The sequence below is a fragment of the Scyliorhinus torazame genome, chromosome 15 (genome assembly GCF_047496885.1).
Source record: "Scyliorhinus torazame isolate Kashiwa2021f chromosome 15, sScyTor2.1, whole genome shotgun sequence".
NCBI classification, from domain to species: domain Eukaryota; kingdom Metazoa; phylum Chordata; class Chondrichthyes; order Carcharhiniformes; family Scyliorhinidae; genus Scyliorhinus; species Scyliorhinus torazame.
In genome coordinates, this window is record NC_092721.1 from 123,466,231 (window position 1) to 123,493,962 (window position 27,732).

Consider the following 27,732-nt stretch of genomic DNA (forward strand, 5'->3'; position numbering starts at 1 on the left):
TCGGCGAGGCAGGCGCCCTACGAGGGGTCCAGCCGATCAAGTTCCTCGCGGCCCGGATGAGAGCGGCCATTTCACATGCTTTTCGAGGCCTCCCGCGCTTGTGCATGCCAAAAACTACGGCAACACTGAGGAGCGTGATGCACAGGCGCGCACGACGCAAGACCGAACTGCGCATGCGCAGTGGCGCAACGAACGCCATGACGTCATGACGTGCGGCAAGTGTGGAGCCGCACATTTAAAGCGGCAATGTCCCGCAAGAACCCGACAATGCCTCCGCTGTGGCAAAGTGGGCCACTACACTGCTTGCTGTCGAGCAGCTTAACCTGTCAATGTTCCCCAACTCCGACAACCTCACAGGGACGTGCGGACCATTCAGCCTCCTTATTACGAGTCGTGCCCAGACGATATCCAGACCAGTGACACAGACAACCGGGACGCCTTCCGTGTTGCGGTCATTGATGGGAACCGAATGTCTCCAGCCAGGACCCACCAGCTGGTGCAAGTTAACAAGATCAATCCGGGTGATGAATGGTGTGCCACTCTAACGGTCAACCCAAATTTGTCGCCCACTTACTAGACTGGACTTATGAGACTGCTTGTACATTGAACTCATATTAACACTGTGTTAATATGGTTCTGTTCTTATCATTACAGGAATTAGTTTGTCGTTCAACATTTCTCCATTCTTTGTTTATGGTACAACCTCGTTGTTATGTCGCACCCGACATCGCCCCTTGTATATAGTTTAGCCCGATGTACATGCTGTAAATATTGCACACACACACATTTAGCTACACTCAGTACACATCTCCTATTTATGACCACGTAGGCACATGTTCTTGTAAAAAAGGGGGGATGTCATGATATTCAGGTAAACATCATAGTACATATTACATACATACTGATGGACAGATCAACGGACCAATCAACACACACAACACGACAGCCAATCACAGGCAAGAGCATACACAGTACAAAACAGGGAACACAACACTTCCTGGGCACTGGAACAGGAGACGGCTCAGGGCACAGAGCTCATTACAAGCCACTCAGACATCCACCATGTGTTGAGTGCCACTACACGAGACATCCACCATGTGTTGAGTACCACTACACGATAGAATTAGGAATAGGTCCACAGAATCAAGAGTCATGATCGAACCTCAGTAAACAGTTTACCAGTGTAAATAGATGTTTGAAATAAAACTGCATTGTACCATTCGCAACCGTGTTGGTTCGTCTGTGTAGCAGAGTACCCAACACTTCACTTCCCATCAAACGTAAATACATCCAAGACACTAAACTTCCCTTCCCCAGCCATCGTTCAATTTAATGTAATTAACGCCAAAGTGTTAAACATGAGCATCCAGCCAAAGTAACTAGAGCTGTAGACATCAGATTCAGCTAGATAAAGATTTTTGAACTAATCAATTTAAAAACATCAGCAGCCTTGGGATCAAACTAACTAGACATTAGTCATCTTTGCTGTCTTACCAGGTTTCACTCGAATGTTCATTCTGTTCCGCTTTCTTCCACTATGAAATACCTCTGTTTTGTGCACCTTCTCCCCTGTAGTCTCTTGTTTCCCATCCTTTGCTGGCTCCTATGAATCTTTTTCATGCCCCATATTCTCACATCTTCCACTTCCTTAATTTCACCATAATCTTGGTGTGCCAAATCCACTTGCCCAGGATCCTCTGAATTCAGAGATTCTCTTTTTGCCAGCTACCTGACCACACCATGACCTTCCGGTTGTGTCCTGTCTACACCATCTGCCCTGCCGCTTGCTGGTTTCAATGGCTTGGAAAACAGAAACACTATCAGACTCCTGAGTGAAAGAGGAAGTGAAGCTATCTTCCACATCCATTGTAGATTTTTCTTTTCTGTTTCTTCAAGCTGTCCATTAACCCTAAGCCATTGCTGTATTCTTCTTACTAGTTTCAGGAACATCTTCCAGACCATATTTGGTCCAGCGTTCCGGATGGAGAAGGTAGTCTGGGACAGACTTTTTTATATGAGATACTGCTGTGCTCTCCTCTGGGAGGCTCCCCAGTAACCTGACTCTTTGAAGAACTGCCCTACTTTCCTGGAGGAAACTCCCCTATTACTTTTCTGTGAGGAGCTCAATTTGGTGGAAGCTTAAATTCTCCGTCAATTAAGATGTTGTCCCTGGACTGAAGTGCATCAAGTTTTACTCCATTCTCCAAACTACTGAATATATACATTTTTTAAAAATGTATTTTATTACAAACATGTATCAAAACAGGTTCCAGCAAATAAACACCCTGGAAACATACTTCCCAGCAAGCAACTGTACAGTCTACAGATTTTTCTCCCTTTTCACAAACGTCCCCCACCTTTTCATAAACCCCCCTGCAGAGCCCCATAACTCATACTTTATCTTCTCCAACCGCAGGAAGTCGTACAGGTCACCCAAACCAAGCTGCTATCTCCGGTGACGATGCTGACCGCCACTCCAGTAAAATTTGCCACTGTGCAATCGGAGAGGCAAAGGCCACAACATCGGCCTTCCTCCTCTCCATGAGCTCCAGCTTCTCCGAAATTCCTAATATCACCACCAAAGGGTCCGGTTCCAGTCCCTCCTCCACTATCCTGGCTAAGACCGTGAACATTTCCGCCCAGAATCTTCCCAATTTTTCACAACTCCAAAATATGTGCGTGTGATTCGTTGGCCCCCGCCCACGCCTCCCACACTCATCTGCTACCCCCTGAAAGAACCCACTCATTCTCGCCCAAGTCATATGCACCCTGAGCACCACCTTAAACTGTATCAGGCTCATCCTTGCACAAGAGGAGATCACATTTACCCTTCGCAGTGCCTCACTCCATACTCCCCAACTCAGCTTCGCATTTCTCCTTGATCTTCACCACTCGCTCGCCTCCCTGCTCCCCTAGCCACTTGTATATATCCCCAATTCTTCCCTCCCTTTCCACATCCGGAAGCAGCAGCCGCTCTAGCAGGGTGTATCACAGCTACCTCAGGAACCCCCTCCAGACCTTTCGAGCAAAGGCCGTAACCTGCAGATACCTGAACTCACCTCCCCTCGGCAGCTCTACCTTCTCCCTTAGCTCTTCCAGACTGGCGAACCCTTCCTCCAAATACAAATCACTCACCTTGACCAGCCCCACTTCCCTCCACCTCCTGTATACATTATCCCCCCCCACCCCCCCCCCCCCCCCCCACCCCCACCCCCCCGATTCTCGCATAGCGGCGTTAGCACCGACATCCCTTCCACCCTAAAATACTTCCTCCGCTGTTTCCATATCTTCACCATGGATTGCACCACCGGGCTCCCTGATACCTACTCGCAGCTATTGGCAATGCTGACATCATCATAACCCTCAAACTAGATCCCTTACAAGATTCCTCCTCCATCCTAACCCACTCTACCCCTTCTCTTTCCCACCACCGCCACACCTTATCCACATTCGCTGCCCAATAATAATGAAGCACGTTTGGCAACAGCAACCCCCACTGCTGCATCTGCCTCTGTAGGAGGGTCCTACCCACCCTCAGCCCCTTCCACGCCCATACAAAGTCCAAAATGATCGTGTTCACTTTCCGAAAAAAAGGCCTTTGGTATTAAGATCGAGAGAGCCTGAAAGATAGTAAGAACCTCGCAGAATATTCATTTCCACCACTTGGACCCTCCCCGCTAACGTTAAGTACAGTGGGCGCGATTCTCCGCTCCCGCGACTAAATGCCCACGCCGACGTGAACGCTGTCGAGTTTCATGACGGCGCGAAATGGCCCCGACCTCGATCGATTCAAGACCCAAAAATGGGCTAGGAGCGGGGCCGCGAGGAACCCGGGGGAGGGGGGGGGGGGGCGGCGTGTCGCGAAAGCATTGTCGTCAGCGCGTGCCGGTCATTGGTGCCGTGTAAAAGCAGCGCCGCGTAACTGGCATCACCCGCGCATGCGCGGGTTGGCCGGCGCCAACCCGCGCATGCGTGGTTGCCGTCCTCCCCGAGGCCGCCGCGCAAGAAGATGTTGGATGGATGTTGCGGGGCGCGGAGGAAAGGAGGTCCTCCTTCAGAGAGGCCGGCCCGCCGATCTGTGGGCACCGATCGCGGGACAGACCCCATTTGAGCCCCCCCCCCGGTGCTGGAAACCCCCTCCCGCACCCCCCCCCACAGGCCGTCCCCCAGCATTCCCGCGCTGTTCCCCCCGGCAGCGACCAGGTGTGGACGGCGCCGGTGGGAACCCGTCGTATTGGGCAGGCCGCTCGGCCCATCCGGGCCGGAGGATAGCGGAGAATCGGCATTTTGGGTGTCTCGGGCGATTCTCCGGCCTGCGCCGCGCAGACACGACGGGGTCGTTCTCGCCGCTTGGGTGAATCGCAGGAGGGCGTCAGACCGGCGACGCCTGGAAAAATGGCGTGCCAGGCGATTCTCCCAACCGGCGCGGGAACGGAGAATCGCGCCCTGTGTATCCCACCTCTTAAGATCCTCCCTGGCCTCGTCCACCAGCTTCATTAAGTTCCACTTATACTGAATATATTCTGACTACGAAAAGAGAAAGGGGAAATGGTTTTGCATAGCTGAAAGAATTGTGATAAAGGTCTGTTTCCAACAGTAGATAAAGAATGATTTGACGTGTAGTCGCACTATGGTCCCACCCCATCGGCAAGTGAAACATCTGGGGGCCATGGGTCTGGATCAGATTCATCAAGAGGTGACGAGGAATGAAATGACTGCAGATTGGTCTCAGTCAGTGTCACCGAGTGATACTGTATTACTGGATAACCTGGTTTCAAGATCAGGGTCTTTTAGAAGCAAGATATCCATGGAAACCATGTTGGTTTCTCTGTCAGCCGTTTTATTGCAATATTGGAGTGTTGTCTTCAGATGGCACAACAGCAAACAGTTGCTTCCAGATGTCCAGGCAGCTCAAAGCTTTCTTCTGAGACTGGACTCATTCTCATTTCCTTCCTTCTAGGTCAAAGCTACCAGTGTCCTGAGCACTCTCACCAGATTCCAAGTAATGGACAGAATACTGTTTAACTCTAAAAGGATGGTGGATCTGTATTCATTGAGCTGTGACTCCGAGTCCATATCCCTCTAGTTCCGATGCAGCCTGGTTCCCAGGTAATAACCTGGTCGCCACCATACCTTCTCCCTCTTCTGTCATTCCGATAGTGGAGTCTTGGCCATTAGATGGAAGATACAATTCTATAAGTATGACAAGGCCAGGCTTTGCTTCACTACTCTATGGCAAAGCTCCCCCCATTTTGGCACAAGTCCCCAGAGGTTACGATTGAGGACTTTGCAGGATTAACATGGTGGGTATACCTTTGCCTTGTTCGGTACCCAGCTCAATGTCGGGTGGTCCATTCAAATTTGTTCTTACTGAACTTTTTAAATAAAATTTTCATACATTGAGTGACTTGTTAGCCCCTTTCAGAGGGCAGGTAACCAGATTGTTGTGGTCTGGAGGCACTTACAGACCAGATTAGGTAAGGACAGAAAATGTCTTCCCTAAAGGGCATTGGTGAACCAGATAGACTTTTACATGTAGTTTCATACAGATGCTAGCATTTTATTCCAGATGTATTTAATTAGCTGAATGCAAATTTCCTCCAGTTCCTTGAGATTTGAATTTGTGTCTTCAAATTAATAAACCGGGTTTTTGGATTACTCATCCACGAACATAACCACAATGTGATTGCACCATATTTAAGATTTAGTTCTGGTACTTTGAGGTAAATGACCCAATGCTGAATCCTGATGCGTTGATTATTGTGCCCCGTAGTACTTTTCTGTTATTAAATAGTCCTTGGTACCCAAATTTCCTGGTTTTGTTTGCTGCAAATGTGCATGATGCGTGATGCAGTAGCACAGAATTTGGTGTGCAAGCCAGACATACTGTGTGGAATTTTATGGTTGGGCAGTGGGAGGAAATAACTGGGCGGCTCTCCTGCTCTTGCTCAATCCTGTGGTCCTACAGCAATCACACACTGGCTGTAGGACTCCACAAGAGCTTGATGCAAGACAGCCAAACCACCCATTCATCAGCAAGAACAGAGGAATGCTCAAGAACATGGTGTAGTGATGACCCTCCTATGGGCCCTCCTCCAGGCTATCATTAAAAGGCAGGACATTTTGCTCCTGTGGGATGGCAAAAGGTGCCATCCGCATCTGATAAAGAAAGCCTGGGTGGAGGTGGCAGAGGAGGTCACCTGTAGACATGGCTACAGTGCAGAAAAAGGGTGCGCAACCTTCAGTGTTCTGTGAGAGTGAGTGTGCATTCCAACTGTCATAGAACTATGGAAGAGCATGCACGTGGTGAGCGTTGGTTTTGTCTACCAAAGGAGTGAATAAATGGTTTCTGAGCACTCACATGCTGGCTGAAGGAGCCTCGGCACATTACAAGACTCTGGAGGACCTGGAGTGTGATGGTTGGGATATGATCCACAGTACAAAAATACTGGAGATTGTGGTTACCTGAGGGAGTAATCCATCCAGATATGGAACTCCTCATTCTTCCATTACCTTTGCAGGATAAGAGGGTCCACCATGCCTTTAAAAGGTCAAGGATAGGTGGGGAGTGCCAAACCTGGCAGTGTTGATGAAGATGGAAAAGGACATCCTGGATCTGACCTGTCATCAAGGGACCAGGTTAGTTGGAGTAGGAGAGGCTAGAGATGGTGCTGGAGGTGGTGAGTTTCCTAAGGACCCTGTATTAGCAGTGAGGGTGTGTTACTGGGATGGGGGATGGGATGAGTGTGTGTGTGTGTTACAGTGGGTAGAAATGATGACCTCCTGAAGCAAGTGTGATCTGTTGCGAATCTCTGTCCGAGATGCAACTACATTTACCCAGTCTTCCTTTTTATTGTTCATTAGCACTCACCTATCTTATTCCTTCAGTCATCAGTCCCTTAAGGAAGCAGCATTAACCTCTGAGGAAGAGCAGCTGAACCCACAGGGAGCACTGTTCCACCCTTGCTCTGCACCAAGCACCAGCTGAGGTACTGGCATCTCATTGGGTTTACATGTGTTGGCAACTGGGGTCAGCATTACACAATCGGTGCACCAGCTGTCCAAGGTTGTGAAAGGCCATTCTCTGAGGAGTGGAGGAGACCTCGGGAAGATGCTGAGCCCCAGAGGGGTGACGAGCTCCAAAGTCATCAATGAGGTGCCAGGCTTTGGCTGTCTAATGGAAGGAGTGGAGAACTGGCAAAGCTTCTAGAGGGTATACACTCCCTGGCAAGGATTGCAGTGCTGGGAGCATACTTAAATTCTGCTGATTATGATTATTGTTAGCTCTAATATGTTCTAGTCATCATCCTCTGCTCCTTTCCTTTTGCTTTAATGCATGTTTTTACTTTCTCAATTCCAGCATTGATCTCTAATCTTTCATATAGGGGCTGGTTTAGCACACTGGGCTAAATAGCTGGCTTGTAATGCAGAACAAGGCAGCAGCGCGGGTTCAATTCCCGTACCGGCCTCCCCGAACAGGCGCTGGAATTTGGTGACTAGGGGCTTTTCACAGTAACTTCATTGAAACCTACTTGTGACAATAAGTGATTATTATTATATTATTATAGAAATCACTGATTTCAATGGGAATGAAAATCCAGCAGTTTTTATAATGGACATTGACCCACAACATTAGTTTTCCACCTGGGTGGCAAGCTGAAAATCTGCCCAAGTGTATAAACCTCTCAATCAGTGAAAGGAGAGAATGTGCACCTTTTATTCAACATTATAGGAAACTTTCCCTTTATAATGTCAAGACTTGAATTTTCATAATGTTCTGCCTTTCTTCCTAGACTCCAAGAAGCTGATTTGTAGTTTGGTTCAGTTTGATGGTGTACAGTTCTGTTTTCCTCCCATGTTCTTCAGGGGAAAAAAATCTTCAGATTATTTAGATTAATTGCCATTAATTATCTTGATAATTAGAATGATCAAAACCTGGTTAAATGGAACAGCACTCTTTCAACAGCTGAAGTTTTCCATTACAGGCTTCTCAGGATTCTGTCAACTGTAAGTTGGTTTATTGGCCTTAACCTTGTACCAGATAATTTGCCTGTTTTCATCGTCTGAGGCTTCCATTACTTACCAGCTTCTAACTTACCAAGTGTAACAGAACGGCAGGCTTTCTCATTAGAGTGTCCTTCATTATAAACCTGTGCTATTTAAGTGCCTCAGAGCGCAAGTAATATTCTAAACTCGTTCTCATTTCTCATTAGATCCAGCATTTTTATCCATAATCAATACTAAAGAAATTAAAATTTAATGAAGACCTCTCATTTCTTGGAAAAGATATCCACTTAATTTATATGTAACATTGGAGGAGTCAGTTGGCATTAGAACTGGCATGGGTGCTTGATCATAAGATTATCAATGTTACTTTCTTGTGATATATTTGAAGTTTTGTTGCAATTCTATGACTCTTTGGAAGTATCTCTAGAACCTCCAAGGAAGTTTAAAATCGAGCCATTCTGTTTGGCAAATTAGTAATGAGCACCAACCCTGAGAATCTGCAGAGCAAGGGCACCTGCCCATGACCTTTAATCCTGATTCTGCCAGCATATCATAGAATCCCTACAGTGCAGAAGGAGGCCACTTGGCCCATTGAGTCTGCACCGGCCCTCTGAAAGAGCACTCCACCCAAGTCCCCTTCCCCGTCCTATTCCTATAACCCCTTAAACTAACCTGCCCATCTTTGGATTGGGAGAGGAAACCGGAGCACCCGGAGGAAACCATGCAGACACGGGGAGAAAGTGCAAACTCCACACGGAGAGCCACCCGAGGCCAGAATTGAACTCGGGTCCCTGGTGTTATGAGGCAGCAGTGCTAACCACTGTGCGACCGTGCCGCCTATGTGGGATCATTGGGTGGTCACCTCATTTTAAGACTGCTGTCAATGTCATGTCAATAGGATCCCATCTCAGGAGTCTGTCTAAACGTGCAGACTGGTAATTTAAGCAGAGCCTAACCCAGCCAATAGAAACTTCCCATGAGTCCTCCATCAGTCCCTTTTTATAATAAATCCAAGAAACGTAATCTCGAAAAACCTCCTTCAGAGATCCCTCCTAGCCCTGGAACTTTTAGAGAGTCCATTGGTGCTACCAAAGTATGAAAACATAAACATTTCTGCCAAACGAGGGTTGAGGAAACTCTCAGGCTGGGAGTTCACTACACTGGATAACTGTCCTCGCAACCACACACACAGCATTTTGAATCAGGTAACCTCTCTCCCACAGGATTGGTTGGGATTACATTTGTTTATTTTGATGAAAGCAGCTCATCGACACCACTCAAGGGCAATTAGGGATGGACAGTAAAAGCTGGCCTATCCAGCGACACCCACATCCCTTGAATTAACTAAAGAAAAAGGACCCAATAGTGTGGTCCATGTTAGTGCATAGGTGTCAGGATTGCTGCAGAGCCAGGTAAGATTCCTTGGTCCATTGGTGAAAGTTGTTGGGTCTTCAGGTAATCTGAGCCTGAACCAGCGCTTTCCTTTGCTTGGACCTGTTCCCCTCATTCTGATGAATTTATCCTACTGGCCAGCTGCTGATCTGCCTGGTCTCCTCAACAAAGCAGCGGCAACCCCCAACAAAGCAGCGGCAACCCCCAGCATAACTGCCACCTACCTACCTTTGCCGTTAGCACCAGACAGACGGCTCCTTCCTCCTGGAGTCACTCGGTGCCACTAATTGGGCACTGAGCTGGTTTCCTGTCCAATTAGGACATTAACATTAAAAAAATAGGGTCACAAGAGCAACATAGCGGAGGGTTGGGACCCAGAATTCCTCCAAGTACAGGCATCCCAACCTTGCATTGAACATTTGGCCCTTGAACTCTTATAATGCTGCGTATTCATGATATCAAGTTAAGTGAAGATGGCTGGCTGTCTATGGAGTAGATTTCTGGGTAGATGCTCATAATTAGACACAAATCCTTGGAATAGTAAATTCTACACATCTAAATGTTTTAATCCCAAAATCTGGCAGGGGACACTGGCTACGGTGAGTATATGTGCAGGACATTTCATAGCTAGTTTTAGCAATTTGAACATGAATGGCCTAATGGACCTTTTAGTTGTTAAATTTCTATTGCTGTTTCCTTTCATATTCTGAATTATTGCAAATCTTTGAGCTAAGGACCCCAGCTGGTGTGCATTTTGGAGGTGGAGAAATATTTGAATATTATTTTTAACCATTGAGCATTTCTGAATTATTTATCAGATCTAACACAACATTCATCTAAATCAAAGGGTGTCTACTGGGATATTTCATGTTACCATGGAAACTAAAAGTGTGCCACAAGCTGAAATGTTTCATTGATCTGATGAAACAAGATAAAACAAGATACGAGTGCCAGAATTGATTGAGGTGCTGTACAAGGGTGAATGCTCTTTTGGCACCGTGGATTGGTTAAATTGACTGTGTAAAACAAGAAATTAACTCAGGTCATTATACCAGAACTCATATTACCATTTCAGCTTATTCAGTGTATTGATATGCATTACAAAACATCTGGTGACAGCCGATCGAATTGAACAGGTGGTCAAAAGTTCAAAAAGGTGTGGATGAGAAGCCTGCCTCGGCAAAAGCAAGTTGCTTTTAACAAAAGTATATAATCAGAATTAAAATGAATAATGTACTAGACTACTAGTTATCCCCCATTTTTCTTCATATGAGAACGTACTGACAGGTTGGCCTTGGAGCAGATTTGGACTGATAAATGGTTTTTATAGGCTCAAACCTACTGTAAAAAAATCTGCACATAGATTTATCCTCCCAAAAGGAGGATCAATTTTAACATGTGTTTATAGGCCAATTTACCTCATAAGTAGGCTCTAGTGTAACATGGCAAACTATACCAGCCCACTTCCTTTAATTTCTGTCCCAAATAATTATTGCTCTTATATAATTGGTGACAGAAGCTTCAGCATGCCATATTTAGCAGACCATTTGTTCTGTTGTTGCTTTTAAAACATGGTGTTACCTTTCCCACATTGTATACACTTTAATACTCTGGAAAATCAGCATGAACTTTTTTTTGCCAGTTTCACTCAACTCTGTTCAAAGTACAGCTTTGCATTGGGTACCTGGGTATCCCAACGAGAATTCCTCTTACTTTAAGAAGAAGAGGACAGTGAGGATTTCAGAGTCTGGTGGTGAATTTGCTCACCAGATAAGAAGCTGCTCCATCAAGACAAAGTGGGACCTGAGTTCACTCAGTCATAACAGCTGACTACATTGTGGCATCTAGGCATGCAAAACTGGCCATGATAACTGCAAGGTTAGAAGGGCATAGTGGGAAGGGCTTGTGGTCATGAAGCAAGCTTCCTCGGCATCTATAATTGGCCTCCTTTCTATTAGACAGCTACTGATTGGCCACCTGAGATGGTGGGGGTGGGTGCCTCCACGCTGTCTCCCTCACTGCGCTGAGAAACAAAATCCAGGCCGATGTATCAAGTTCTGACCGAAGAGCTACATGGGAGTTCGTTGATGTATACAGCTGTAGCCACTTAAAATGGCTAACTCCCGATTTAAAATGGCGAACGGCAAAGGCTGATGGGAAAGTCAGCCAACAGGACAAAAACGAGCAGCTTCAGGTTGGCTGTGTATTTACCTCTGGAAAGGCCAGACAATATCGATACCAGCAACCATCAACATAACAAAACACCAGCCATCTGCATACTAATGAGCAATCCCCAGGAACAATAAGCAACATTTAGACACATAAAGCAAAACCAGACTCTCCGGCGCCAGCAGAAGCCTACACAAAAGGAGGTGAACAACCACCTCAAGACCGCCCATCGATCAGGGAACCGCTCCAGCATTGGAGAAAATCGAACCAAGTGATTGGGACAAAGTCCAATCACATGGGACCAGGTACAGGGTCCTCCCTGAAAGGCGGGAAGCCCCTGGGGACTATAAGAATTGAGCCCCAAGTTCAAGGCGCTCTCTTCCACCTCTCTTCAACCGCTTGCAGCTTTCTTCACTCTTCAACAGCAGCTCAAAATTGTAAGTCTTACTTCAACGCTCGCTACGAGATAGGCGCTCCTAGCTATCAATCTGTACCAACTTCGAATCCCGCAGGCTCAGAACCCGAACGAAAGGCCATTTGTTTCCCTGACCTGATGGGCCAGTTCCAAGTTAAGTATAGGCCTGTTAGTTGTAAGAAGTAGCTTAGACGTAGAATTTGTGCATGAGTAGTGATTACTGTGTATAATAAATGTGCTTTGATTTAAATCTTACTAAGCGGTGTATTGGATTATTGATCATTACTCGGACTTGAACCACGTGGCGGTATCATAAAGATACCAGGCGACTCGAGCAAAGGTAATAAAACAGAGCAATTGAACTAAGGCAAAGTTAGCAACACAGCAGTATTGGTATCACTCAAGGTCATCACTATCTTCAATTTCTTCAAAATGTCTTCTCTATCCCTGAAGAGCAACACCGTTTTAAACTGCAATCCAGTATGTGTCAAAGTTATTTATTCCCTTTGATGTGAGAAAACTAAAAATGCTTGAAAGATTATTGCATTTCAATTATGGCACTGATCAGTCTACAATTTAACTAGAAGAGTAATGCAATGCGCTTTTACACAAACTATAATTCTAAATTTTTAATCCTCTGTCTCATTTATTTGTTTTATGACTGTGCCTTTTACTATAAAGAGTTAACATCAGGTGCACCCGATACTGATGTAATTATGGTGTAATGTCACATGACTAAGAGATCGATCTGGCTGGAAGATGTGTAAATAAACAGGAATGGTTTTCACAAATAACAGTCTTTGGTAGCATTCTTAGGGTAACAAATAAACCCTAAGTAAACACCATCTCGACCCCTAACCCAAGACAAAATATGGTGGCTGCGGTGGCAGTTCTGGATAGAGGATAAAGACCCAGAAACTGCAGGCCTGAAACCTACGAAACCTTGGAAAAAGGACAAGAAGAAAAAAGATTGAAGACTCACCGCGTGGGTATTGCAGAAGCAAACAGGTACACCGACCTGAAGTCCAGACAGCAGTGAGTACTGATCATGATCTATGAGCCAAACTCCTGAAGCAGCAACAAAATCACAGCTTAGGGTAAGCATGAAGTCTACATTGCCATTCCCAGAACTGTCCCACAGGCTCAACACTGGGACAACCTGGATCGAAAGTACTCAGGTGGTCATCCTGGATGATGCAGACACAATGGGCTGAAGGACCTTTTCTGTGGACTGTAGACCTCTATGACACTAATTGGTGTATGAGATTCATCAGATACAGAACAGCTTCAGGTTTGCATAAGAAAGACCAAAGGATCAGGTTAGTACTTTACTTTAAGCAATAGAGGCCATAGTAGATGACGTTATTTCAAGACAGGGCATCAGTGAGGGTGTGAAAGTATAAGAGGACATTCTCCAGGCATTCGATTCATACGTCAGTGTTCGGAGAATAATGTTTTAATTGATCGAGTGACATTTAATAACAGGTAGCAAAAACCAGGCACATCCATGGATTTGTTTACAATGATCTTTTATAAGAATTATAAATTATAATAATCCACTAGAATTATGACCGTGGGATCCAGATATGAAATAATATGCAATTGTATTGTGGTTGGGATGTTAGATGTTTTGCAATTTACAAAAAATAAATTTAAAGTACCCAATTCATTTTTTTTTTTCAATTAAGGGGCAGTTTAGTGTGGCCAATCAACCTACTGTGCACATCTTTTGGGTTGTGGGGGTGAGACTCACGCAGAGAGGGGTAGAATGTGCAAACTCCACACGGACAGTGACCTGGGTCCTTGGTGCTGTGCTAATCACTGCGCCACCGTGCGGTCCATAGATATTTTGAGGGAGGATTTAACTCTCTCAAAGGTGATACAAATAGGATGACAGACCAAGGTTAGGAAGGTAAACAGAGAGGGAAAGTGATGTCCCTGGGAAACAAGTGAGTTAAACCATTCAATATGTCAGACAAGAAAGAGAAAGCAAAGCAAGAGCCTGAAAAATTGGGGAAAAGCACACCAACTACCACGCTCTTAGTGTGGTTCAAAAACCCTGCAGAAACAGGGAGAATGCTCAGCAGGAGGAGCCGAGTGGTCCAGCTGTGGGAAGTTGGGACAGGTTTAAATAGTCTGCAGATTGAACATTCCTACAGATCATAAGAAGAAAGAGAAAATTACAAACCCAAGTAAAATCCAAGAAGTGGAAGAGTCACAAAAAACACAAATAACCTACTTAGAAGATGTTGTGAAGCAGAAAATATTTATTAGATGGTTACCCCCCACAGAATTCAAACTAGATACTGAAACAGGTGTTTCCGTATTATCTGATGAAGTAAAATGGCTTTAAAATATCTTGTTACAGTGATCCTCCATCCAATTACGAGGCTCAGGAGACACTACACTAAAGTAATAGGCCAGCACTTGGCAAGATTAAGGTACAAGGATGTCTGAACCCCTGTATGTTATTCAGAATTATTGAGTCATTATTATTAAGCAGACAAGTATGCTTGCAATTGAGGCTGATTATAAGTGATGAAATTGCTGATAGCAGTCCAGTAATGTGTTCAGAAATGAATTTTGATCCCTACTTTCAAGTTTAGGCAGAGTGCTATATAACCTAAGGGCAAATGAGCTTGTATGTCTCTCCATAGCAACCATCACTCATTCTTGTACAATGTCAGAGTGAGATAGAACACGTGCTACAACAAGCGGTCATCTCTCCAGTTGCTATACCGACAAAGTGGTGTTCTGGAATAGTCACAGTACCAAAGCATATTGGTTCAATTAGAATATACATAAACTTGACTCAATTAAACATGTTAGTAGAGCTCCAGATCCGCCCGAGTGCATAGTCTCAACAAATTGGCAAAAATCATCCTAGATGCTAACAGTGGCTTTTGGCAGTTGCCCTGGATAAAGAATGCAGATTGTTAACTGCTTTTATCGCCCCATTTGGTAGTTATTGTCTTAATAGGTTATCAATCAGAATTGTTTCTGCACCTGAGATATTCTAAAGAAAGAATAATATCTCAGAACCTGGAAAGCATGGAAGGAATAATATGGCTTATGGATGACATTCTCATACACGGATCATTGAGAGAAGAACATGACTGTCGAGTGAGACCAGTTCTCGCAGTTCTACAAGAAGCCGGTTTGATATTCAACCACAAGTGTGAATTTGATAAATCTGTAATAAAATTCATTGGGCGCATTGTACAAGTTTTGGGAATTACAGCCTACCCGCAGAACACCACGGTTAGTAGGGAGTTCCTCACAGCCTAAAGCCATCACAGAATTACAAAGATTACTTGAGATGATCAATCAAGTAGGCAATTTCCTTCCAATCTTGGTAGAAATTAAGGAGCTGCTTTGTCAGCTGAGACAAGGTCAACAGTGCTGGACTGTAGGCCAGTAAAATGCTTTTGACAAGATCAAACATCTCCTAATTTCACCAGAAATTCTAGCGCCCCAAGATCCAGAATTGCCAATAATTGTAGCAGCGGATGCATCATCCATAGATTTGGTGCAGTGCTGTTCCAAGTTCAGGTAAATGGACAAAGACCTTTTTATTATGTCTCAAGGTTTCCCACAGACACAGAGAAGAGATATACAATAATTGAGAAAGACGTATTAGCAGCCACATGGATCTGCGAGAAGTTCTCTAATTATGTCTTGAGATTAAGGTTTAAAAATGCAACTGACCGCAAGCCTTTAGTTACTCTTCTTAACCTAAAGGAAATTGCAAAAATACTGTCTAGAATTCAACATTTGAGATGGAGACTCGTGAGATGTGATTCAGTTACTGAATATGTTCAAGGAAGCACCAGATGACAGTGCATTGTCAAGAATGCCAATGGGAGGAGCCAAACTGGAGGATCTAAACTTCATTGAGGAAGTTGAAGCATATATTTCACTCCTTACTAAACACTACCAGCCATAGAGAAGAGATTACAACAAAGTAAGCAAGCGCACCCTCTCAATAGCGAGTGCATGAGTATTGCCAGAATGGATGGGCAGATTATACTCCTAATAACTCAGTACTTCGCCAATACATTGAACAGAGTAAACATCTCACCGTCATCGATGATTTCTTTAATGACAGAACAGTCATTCCTAAAACACTTTGACACAATATTTTCTGGAAAATTCATTAAGGTCACTTGGGAATAGTAAACTGCCAAGCAAGAGCCCAGTAGTCAGTCTGGTGGCCAGGAAACAGTCCCTCATTGAAGAGTTAATCACAAATTACCTTACACGTGCAGTGAATAGCCAACTGCATAGTGAACCACTAGCACCTACCTTTCCTTCTAGGCCATCGTAGTTCCTGGGAATGGATTTATTTGAGTTCAAAGGTAAAGTTGTCATCATCAACTGCTTCAGATGGTTTGGCGTGAGTAGACCATGATGGACACAGTCATTATATTACTAAGAAGAATCTTCACGACAAATGGCATCCTGGACATTGTGGTGTCAGACAACAGACCTCAGTTTGCTAACGAGCTGTTCCACAACTTTGCGCCGGAATATGGCTTCAAACAAGTGGCTATTTCACCTAAATAGCCTTAGTAGAATGGAGAAGCAGAAAGAAGAGTTTGAACAATCAAGGAATTGATGAAAAAGATCAATGATATTAACTTAGCCCTTCTTAACTACAGAACCTGCAGAATAGCAGCATCTTCCAAATCTGTGACCTCTACCATCTAGAAGGACAATGGCAGCAGACACATGGGAACACCACCACCTGCAAGTTCCCTTCCAAACCGCACAACATTCTGACTTGGAACCAAATCACCATTCATTCACTGGATCAAAATCCTGGAACTCCCTCCCTAACAGCTCTGTGCGTGTACCTATACCACATGGGTTGCAGCTGTTCAAGATGGCGGCACACAGCATCCTTCCTTGAGAGCAGTTAAGGCTGAGCAGTAAAATTGCTGGCCTAGCCAGTGGCGCTACACCCTGTGAAAGAATTTTTTTTAATCCTCACCGCTAAAAGACAGGTTCGTGCCATCAGAAATGTTGATGGGAAGATGGCTACAAAGAAAACTTGCAGCTTTACAACAAACACTACAATCTAACATTGCCTCAGATGATTCATGAGAAAGATAGTAAGCGTGAGGAGCAAAAAAGAGAGTGCCAAGTTCGTAATTTCCACTTCAGACGCGGAGCGCAAGATTTGAAAGTGCTACAGTCCCAGGAGAAAGTATGAATATGAGATCAAAGAAAGAAAGCATTGCAATAGAAAGAGCTCCACAACCAACATTTTATAGATTTTGTGATGAACCATGTAAATATCAGAGGTCCATGTAAAGATCAGAAGGAATCGAAGAGCCTTAGTATAATTGGGAAAGAAACCAACAGAACCTTGGACATATTATTTAAATATGGATGATAACACGGAACCAGAAACTCTACAACAATTATAGGCAACCAAGATGGTGAGTGGGCCGCATGAGTGCCCCTCCATCGTCTCAGTGGGCCGCAAGATTGAAATCGGGCATGTTCGCTAACCAGAACCCCATGAGTAAGGTTGAATACATGCCTAATATTTCAAAACGAGATATAGAAAATGCTCAATCATTCATGTGTTAATGGAACTATGAACTTCAAATTTATTGGGCTCAGATGGAGCGCACAGCTCTCACAGTCAATGTTGTGTGCAATCAGAACTCACCTCACTTCAAAAGCTCGTGCTTTACACGCATTATCACTTTACCCACGCCGGTAGGAAAAAAGAACCACACGGCCAAAAACCAGCGGAATCTGGCAACCGTGCATGTGGGCAACGGTCAACAAAATGTCTCATGGACCACGCTCAGAATGTAGATGTGCCGCATATGGTCCCTGGGCCATTGGTTGAAAACTACTGCTCTACAACCACTCTATCTTAAGATGAGAGAGTGCAGTTTGTCCTCCACCTCAAAATGAAATTCAGAACAGATCAGGGAGTTCGATCAAGGCACCATAGGCACCCTGTGATGTCTGAGACTCTTGTGTGGGGGGGGGGGGGGGGGGGATGTAGGAGGATGTATGTAGTTGGGATAAAGATTTGGGACGATGTCGAGTAAAAGGGTTAACATTGAGAGCACCTCATGCTGATGCAATTGCTGGTGTAATTATGATGAACTGCACATGGCTAAGACAGATCTGGTGGGAAGCAGAAGTACAGCCTCATGTGGAGTACTGAGATGTATGTAGCTCTGTAAATAAACAAGAATAGCTTTTACCTATAACGGTCTATGGTAGCATTTTTAGGGTAACCTGCAAAGTCTAAAGAAACTCCATCTAGACCCCAAATCCAAGACAAAGCATTTACTTCAACTAAAAAATTATATAATTTACAGTTAATTTATAAGCAGTTTAGAAAAATTAGCACTGTTGCTTCACAGCGCCAGAGTCCCAGGTTCGATTCCCGGCTTGGGTGACTGTCTGTACGGAGTCTGCACATTTTCCCTGTGTCTGCGTGGGTTTCCTCCCACAAGTCCCGAAAGACGTGTTGTTAGGTCATTTGGGCATCTGAATTCTCCCTCTGTGTCCCGAACAGATGCCAGAATGTGGCGTCTAGGGGCTTTTCACAGTAACTTCATTGCAGTGATAATGTATGCATACTTGTAACAATAAAGATTATTATTATGATTATTATGTCAGAAAGGGAGAGGCATACAAAACAATTGATCGGTTAGTTATTTACTTCTTCTGAGTCGATTATACAGGTACAGATGCCCAAACACTTACACTGACATATTTAAATCAAGGAGGTGCGCCTGAAATGCAACTGTTGAGCACCGATGACAAGTGAGTCAGCACCTCCTGTTTACTATGCAACTTTTAATGATCCAAATAGAGAATTATCCCGCTTCATTTGAGACATGTTTGGGGTAGTTAGATTTAGTAAATTACCAATGTAATAATCCAATTGCATTTAAATCAGGAGATCTGATCGATCTTGTTATGGGCCACGGTTTAAAAACCCCAAACTATATTATGGAGTTCACCTGACTTATAACTTTTTGTTGAATTTAGCTGGGATGAACCGAAGAGTCTGCCTTTCGGGTATTATTCAACGGACTTCTTAGGCGCTTTTAATTAAAAAAAAAAAACAAGCTTTATTCTAAGAATTCAGTTAACATTTGTGTAAACACACACGGCAAGAATTATTATCAATTACAAACATTCTTTTTTTGCTAATAAATTTAGAGTACCCAATTAATTTTTTCCATTAAGGGGCAATTTAGCGCGGTCAATTCACCTAGCCTGCACATCTTTGGTTTGTGGGTGCGAAACCCATGCAAACACAGGGAGAATGTGCAAACTCCAAATGGACAGTGACCCAGAGCGGGGATTGAACCTGGGACCTCGGCGCCGTGAATCAATTACAAACATAAAGACCCCACACAGCTACTGTAATCTATGTATAACCCTTAATGAATTCCCCCTTAACTGTTCCAATTCAATAACAACATCCAAGTAAAACCAGAAAACCCTTTTCAAAGGCGTGGCCCAGCACACAGCATTCTCACTGGTTTAAGTCTGTTGTTATTGATACTCTGTTCCCCTTTTCAAACAGCAGTTTTGAATTCCTTCCAGAAAGTAATTCTCTTTTAAATTACCAAGCAGTCTGGAACCGCTTTTAAAATGAAGATAGAGAAAGACACTTCTTTCAACTTGTGCAGTTCAAACCAGTCCAAAACTCAAAGTGAAAGTAAAAATTCTCAGAGCCACAGCCCAGCTCCACCCACACAAATGACGTCACTGAAGCCAATTGATAAGACAAAAACCTTCCTTAAAGGGACACTCCCATGACAATCTACAATGTACATCTACAAAGCTTTCTGCAGTGAATGATGATGAGCCATCGCCCTAATGTTTTTTTAAAATGCTAGATTAAAAAGGTGTGGTATGAAGAGATTTCATCAACAACTGCCAGGTTGAAATCCTTCACACAACAATCACTATTGTACACCCAGATATATCATCTTATAGAACAATATCTTGGCTGCCCATATTCTCTGTGTAGATATTCACAGAACAGAGAGAGCTAATTGCTATTTTTTTTTGTTCATTCAAATTTTTCTCCCATAGGAGAGTCATCACTTACTCTCAACTAGAGTGCACTTTATTTGCCCAGAATCTAGGTAATTTGTGGAGAACCCAAGGATCAGACAGAAAGCCTTCCTCAATATAATTTGGCACCTGCTCCTTTCTCTATTTTTGAAGACGATAGAATAAATGCTCCACTGGATCTTTACTGAGGCTATAAATTCCAACAGATTTCTTAAAAAGAAAACATAAGTCAAATAATAGCCTTGACGTATTATGGATTTACAGTTTTTATAATAATCTTTACTTTTGTTAGAGGCCTCTTGGAGGATAGAAAATACAAATTGACATTTACTATGCTTGTATCCAATGAGAATGGAACTTGGCTTCAGTAATAATTGTCAATTTATTGCTGCTCGCCCACGTAGCTTTTGTGGTCTGTCTTTGTCTCTGTTAGCTTCAGATGGACTATTCAAGACAGGGGGCGGGTTTCTCCGACCCTCCACTGGGGGTCTCGCCGGCGGGACAGGCATTCCAGCAGCAGGACTTCGGCCCATCGCGGGCCGGAGAATCCCGGGGGGGGGGGGCTGGGGGCGCCGCCCAGCACGGCACGATTCCTGCCCCCACTGAATATCTGGTGCCCGAGAATTCGGCAACTGGCGGGGGTGGGATTCACGCCAGCCCCCGGCGATTCTCCGACCCACGATGGGCCGAAGTCCTGCTAGAATGCCTGTCCCACCGGCGAGAATCAAACCACCTCTCTTGCCGGCGGGTCTTGGTGGCGCGGGTGGGCTCCGGGGTCCTGGGGGTGGTGCGGGGCGATCTGGCCCCGGGGGGCGCCCCCACGGTGGCCTGGCCCGCGATCAGGGCCCACCAATTCGCAGGCGGGCCTGTGCCGTGGGGGCACTATTTTCCCTCCGCCTCGGCCACAGCCCTCACCATGGCCGACACGCAAGAGACACCCCACCCCCCCTGCGCATGCGCGGGGTTGATGTCAGCAGCCGCTGACGCTCCCGCGCATGCGCGGACGTCCGCCGGCCGGCGAAGTCCTTTTGCCGCCTGCTGGCGTGGCGCCAAAGGCCTTCCACGTCAGCCGGTGGAGCGGAAACCACTCTGGAGTGTGCCTAGCCCCTCACGGTGAGAGCTTGTCCCTAAAAGTGCGGAGAAATCTGCACCTTTGGGGCGGCCCAATGCCGGAGTGGTTCCCGCCACTCCATCCCGCCGGGACCCCCAGCCATGCCGGGTAGGGGAGAATCCCGGCCAGTGTGATATACCGTTTGTTATTGACAGAAAGGGGTTTAATTTAAACAGGCCTGATTTCTGTCAGCACCCTGTCTGTAAAGCAAAAGCGGTTGTTGATTTTTGATTTCACCCTGCACAAGTAGTGGAACATTTCCCAACCCCTCGGTAATGCAGTGATCCAATTTTCTTTTGAAAATATTTTTATTGAGCTTGTATGTCACAGATTTGCAGGGTCAAACAAGACCAACACGTATATCAGAAAAGTGATCCAATTATTATTAATAATCCCAGAGCAAACACAAAATAGGGTAAGCTCAATGGGTTAGTTTATTCGCACCCATTCAAAACACAAAAGGAGGGTGTCACTGTGTAGCCCCCCAGTGCATTCGTACAATTAAATAGGGATAGATAAACAAATGTTTACAGGTCAAAGACCACAGAGCAAAGAATTATTGTTTTATGTGAGTTCAGAGTCCAGAATGAACATTTAATGGTATATTCTTCACATAGGTCGACAGATTGAAATCCGTTGCTGGATAATGCACTCTTCCAGTAGGGATGACTTCGAAAATGAAAATCACTTATTGTCACAAGTAGGCTTCAAATGAAGTTACTGTGAAAAGCCCCTAGTCGCCACATTCCGGCGCCTGTTCGGGGAGGCTGGTACGGGAATTGAACCATGCTGCTGGCCTGCCTTGGTCTGCTTTAAAAGCCAGCGATTTAGCCCAGTGTGCTAAACTAGCCCCTTCCACAACGAGATAGATGTACACAGATGAATTAGTCTTGCAGCTGATGGTATAGAAATTCCAAAGTCCCAGTGGAAGCAGTGTCATTGGAAGCCAGTCATTCGCCTGGACAGAGCATTTTTTCTAAACTGCTTCTTGCCAGATGGAAGATGGCAGACTGTCTAGCAATCCAGCAGGACAGTATAATTGGTTCTCCCAGCTAGGGGGTGGGGTTTATGACTCCCACCTCTTCGCTTTGGATTTCAAATAGGGTATATATCCCTTGCTTGGGTTCCTGAGATTGTTAATGTTCCAGCCATTAGTAATTTGAATGGAAGTTGCAGGTCCTTTATCCTTGCAGACTAGGAGGTTCTATTTACCAGGCCTGGCTTGTTAAATATAGATGGTCTTTGTGTCATTCCCTTTGAATTAGGTTTCTGCAGCATTTTGAGAATATACCAGTGATGCGTTGGGGAATCCCTCTAGGAAGTGCCCACATAAGGGTTTACCTGGCAATTGCCCATAAGTGCTAACTTCCTCTGGACAATTGCACTGGGCTGGTAACTGTCGATTAGAAGCTATTCAAATCGCTAACTTTTTGGATGGTTCTGCCAGTTTTACCCTGATAGTTACTCTGAAAGAGGTAGAAGGAAAAAAAATCACTTGTAACTCCAGAGTAACTATTTAAACATTCAAATCCAGCCTTGCATGTACACCCCCACACACAAGAACCCCCAGGGGATCTTCCACAGATCCTCGCAACCTGACCCGACCACCCCTCCCGGTGTGACCTAGTCCAACAACCCCCCCCCGCCACCACCACCATCACCACCACCACCATCACCACACTAGTGCAACCCAGTTAATCACCCCCACTCCCTGGGGACTGGTTCCCTCACTCCTGGTGCGACTCAAACTGACTTCGACCCCTCTTTCCCCCCCCCCCCCCCCCACCCCCCCCCGATGGTGTCTGCACCACTTATCTTTTAATTGCCCCTCTGAACCACCCCTTTACTGCAGCTATTAACATAGAAAATAGGCATGACTTAGCTCTCTGCATCTCAGTTACACCACGTCGATGCAGCGGGGGACACCCTTTCTGCTCCTGTCTCACCCAGTCTGCTTGAGGATGGTTGGGCATGACCAGGGCTTCGGAATCCCAGTGAAGGCAAGTCCGTTGAGAGTGGAGAGCCGCCAGAGATTGCCACTCTGAGGAAGTTACGGGCCATAGTATGAGATCTTAGCTCCATTAAATCTTTCAAAATTTGATCAAAGCAAAGGAAACTAAATATATAGCTTTAAATTCAATTCAAATTGAATTGCGAATAAAGCATATATTCTAGCATGCATGATTGTAATTGGTTTGAAGTGTTTGCCCCCCCGGCACAACGGTCAACGGTCATATGACTACAAAATTATGAAGAGGGGACCCGCACCAACAGGTCTCCATGGGTCTCCCATGGAAATAGAAGAAAAGAGTAAAGACCAGAGCTACCAGAGCCAAGCCACCAGATCCCAGATTCAAAGCACTTATGAAGTGCTCAGCAACCAAAAGGAAATAAGTCACCTGACCACAGCTAACACACCATGGGGAACAACAGGATAGCCATATTGACAAAAATTAAAGTAAGGATAACCTTAGCCCCACCACAGGGAGAAAGAAGTAGTCAAAGACACCACCTCCCCCCGAAAGGGGTGTCCTGGGAGGGAGGGCCAATCCACTACTTCCCCCAGTACCTGGGGACCCATCCCAGTAACCAGGACCAGGCAGGAGATTTTTTAAAAAGTGTCACCATAAAACAAATGCTCGAGGTGGGCCTACTCCCAATCAACCAGAACAGCAAGACCGAGCCGTCTGCCACATACACCAAGAAAGAATTTCAATTCAAGTGCTCGGTAGATAGACAATCACAAAGTGAGTGGTGCAATGGTTGAATTATCTCTGGAGACTCTCAGAAAGGAGAGAAAGTGAAGAAAGGACGAGAACTATCATAACTAATCACACAGATAATAGAAAATTGGTAGCCAACCCAGACTCCCAACCTTTCGAGCAGCCACTTGACATGTCACCAAAGAGGAAAGCCAGCCATACAAACAACAAGAGGACACCACTCCTACCCCAGGAAATAAGCAGGATATCTGTTAGGCATAGCACTCAGTCCGTCCCAAAATCTCAGCTACTCAATAGCCAAACACAAACCTCAAAGCCCGTCGCACAGGTGCCCTTGGGGGGAGGGCACCCACGATCCACAGGGTCAACAGGATACCTACCAATCATGGCTCCAGGCCTGACCTAGCTCAGTGCCATTGAAAGAAAACCACCGCAGGAGAATATGACCCTATGATCTTCAACACTCCCCCAACTACGACACCCACTCAAGCCTACACTAACGTAGTCCCAATCAGGGCAGAGGAAGAATAACCATCAAGACACCCACAAATGGGCATCCTGGGAGGAAGCCCCCCCCCCCCCCACCAGAACCAGCACTACGCTCACCCCAATGAGAGAAGAAAAGAGAAGAGCGTCCCAGAGAGGAGACACCCAACCAGATCACGGAAATCACCACCGTACAAAGGATACACAAGGCCACCTTCATCTCCAGTCCCCAACAATGGAAATCGAGTCCACTACGACCTCACCGAAAATGGAGCAGACATTCTAATAGTTTCAAAAATATCGAAAACAGCCAAAGAGACTCATACAAGGATAAAAGACAAACTCGACCCGAAGGAAGAGTCAAACAGAACCCACCATTCCCCAGGATAACAAGAAGTCTGTCCAGACCCAAGGAGGATAACAGCCTGGATTCTCAAATCCAAAACCATCAGGAGATAAAAGAAAACCCCAAAACTAATTAACTCTAAATGGGGGACGGGCATCCTCAATCACAGCGAGGATGAACTAACCTTACCAAATCCAACCTTCCACCCCTGTTCCCCCCACCCCCAGCTCTGCTCACCTTGCCTCTAAATGAGATGGGAGGGAACACCAAAGAACAGCCCCCCTCCCTCCATCACTAGGATTATCAGACATTAAGATCCATTACATTTAGGATTGAAAGTGAGCACAAATCCCACATTCAACATTCGTTTCGACATCACGTGAACTTGCCAAATCAGGATAAGCAATGGTACAGGCCGTCACACCCATATTATACATTTCCCTTTAAGGAAAGAAAAAGGCATATCAAGCCAATAACAACATGATCAACAGATAGCATTGTTGAGGATAACGACTGAGTTGCACGACAATCCCCAGGATAAAGACGGATGCACGGAGAAAGCAGAGGCCAAAGATAAAACAGGATCAACGAGCATCCCTCAGGATCTTTCAGGGGTTCCAACAATCGAAGCATGAGACACTAATACTTCCACCATGCCATCTCAACTACACTCCTAGGTAGTCTTCAGCCCAGGCCCTGGGTGGGGGCTGACTCAACCAGTTCAGCCTCTCTCGACTTCAGGAACAGGACAAACCTCGAACAATGGTCGGGAGGCCCAACCGAACCCTGGCCTCAAACAGGATATATTGTGCTCCATCAAATTTTGGACACCCATCCTCCAAATCAAGATCCACAACACATGGCGGTCAGTTCTCGAACTCACTCGCGTGTCTTCCACCACCTTGCATCGAGGACTGGGCCCAGCATTGCACTCCTCCCAGCCCTCTCCCTCCTGAATCCATCAGGACAGACGATAAGCTATGCAGCAGGGTTTTGACACTATGGAAGCGGGCCCACACCAGGGACAATGCTCTCTCTATAGCAAGAACCTCTTCATGCGCCTCAATAAAAGTACCTCGCAACTGATGGGATTGAGCCCTGATGACCTGTACCGCAGAGTCGAGATTTTCAGCCTGAACAGCATCTTCGTTGGCAGCCATCATCCATCAATGCACACAGCATCTTTAAATCGGAAACCAACTGCGCCACTGAAGGCCTGGATCCACCCCAGCCACCATGAACAAATGAGCATTTAAGCATTAAATCTCGACTCTTTCGGGTAGAGACACCGGGCAAACAGCACTTGGGACATTGCACAAGCTATGCATTCCAAGGAAAAGCAAATACAAAACGATGAAAAGACAAATGAAAAGAAGAGCAGAGCCAGAGCTTGCAAAAATGCACATGGAACTTGTTTTTATATTGCATCTACCATGACAGAAAGAAAGAAGCAAATAAGATGATACAGTGGCACCATCAAACCCATCTCCCTCCCTAACACCGGTTTTAGACTGAACCTGACAGTTTTCGACCTTGGCATCCAATGTGACCCAGAACTGAGCTTTAGATTCCTAACAACAACTCTATTTCAACTCCTAACATCACCGTCTTCACCCCTGCCCCTGCTCAAATCCTCCTCCGTGTAATCGTTACCTCCAGACTTCACTATTCCCATACTCTCAAGGCTAGCCTCCCATCTGCCAATATCCATAAATTTTGACACATTTAAAACTTTGTTGCCCATACTCTAACTTGTGGAATTTTGCCATTCACCCCTGTGCTCACTTACTTGCATTGGTTCCTGGTGCACTGTCACCTCAATTATAAAATGCTCACCTTTGTGTTCAAATCCCTCCATGACTTCACCTCTCACTATCTCTCTAACTTCCTCCAATATATCCCCAATTTCCTGCACTGCACAATTGGAGGCCTTGTCTTCAGTTCTGAAATCCCCCCCTAAACAATTCCAAACACGTTGACATGCCAGCAATTCGTTTAAGGCAAGGAATGTATATACCAAAATCACTGAACTTGGATATACATGTCAACCGCAATAAATGTTGACAATGATTGAAAGCCTCTGCATTGCCCATTGTGGCTAGACCAACTCAAATCAAACTCTGCCTGTCCCTTGACAATGTTTATCAAATTCATATCTTGTCTAATGTAAAACTGGCAAATGTTCCCTTCTGGAATCAGTTACTACCCCCCCCCCCCCCCCCCCCCGCCCTAAATGCCCTAAGATGCTGATCCGCTTACATTGAATCTACCTTGTAATCTGTACCTTGTCTAACCTCAAAAGGAAACTACAAAAGGTTGTGAATGTAGGCCAGTCCATCACGCAAACCAGCCTCCCATCCATTGACTCTGTCTATAATTCCCGCTGCCTCGGAAAGGCAACCAGCATAATTAAGGACCCCCACGCACCCCGGACATACTCTCTTCTACTTTCTTCCGTCAGGAAGATACAAAAGTTTCAGGTTACGTGCTAACCGACTCAAGAACAGCTTAACAGCTTCTTCCCTGCTGCCATCAGACTTTTGAATGGACCAACCTCGTATTAAGTTGATCTTTTCTCTACACCCTAGCTATAACTGTAATATTACATTCTGTAGTCTCTTCTTCCTTCCCTATGTCCGGTGTGTGTTGTCTGCATAGCATGCAAGAAACAATACTTTTCACTGTATACTAATACATGTGACAATAATAAATCAAATCAAATCAAAGATTGAGAGCGGAGATAGTTCCTTTTTTCCTGTTATTTGAGTGTGAGTAAAGATAGCAGTTAAGGGTATTGTATTCACTGTATTGAGCAGTACTGTTAAGGGGTAATTGCAAGTTATTTGCTGGTGTGATGTGAAAGATATTTTAATACTATGTTAGCAATAAAGTTTGGTTTAATATCCATATCCCTATTTCTTCGTGCAATCACACCTGGAGTAAGGTATCCTTTCCTCAAGGTCTTACAAAATTAAAATAAAATATTGGAGCTACTGTCCAGGATCCAAGCCAC

At 45.2% G+C, this 27,732-nt stretch overlaps 1 protein-coding gene, 1 long non-coding RNA gene and 1 pseudogene across 3 annotated transcripts in view; 1 reads left to right on the forward strand and 2 right to left on the reverse strand.

The window, feature by feature from the left end:
• Positions 1 to 27,732, forward strand: part of gpr45 (G protein-coupled receptor 45) — a 129,387-nt gene that overhangs the window by 74,217 nt on the left and 27,438 nt on the right. The window contains exon 2 of one of the 2 annotated variants that reach the window (XM_072476652.1): positions 6,522 to 6,639. The exons of the other annotated variant lie outside the window; for it this stretch is intronic. The gene's annotated coding sequence lies outside the window, so the exon portion shown is untranslated. The remainder of the gene's footprint in view (positions 1 to 6,521; positions 6,640 to 27,732) is intronic. 2 annotated transcript variants of the gene reach the window in all.
• The window catches only part of LOC140391786 (uncharacterized), a 147,905-nt gene that overhangs the window by 26,401 nt on the left and 93,772 nt on the right, over positions 1 to 27,732 (reverse strand). The window lies entirely within an intron of this gene.
• Positions 1,466 to 25,879, reverse strand: LOC140391701 (U5 small nuclear ribonucleoprotein TSSC4-like; annotated as a pseudogene).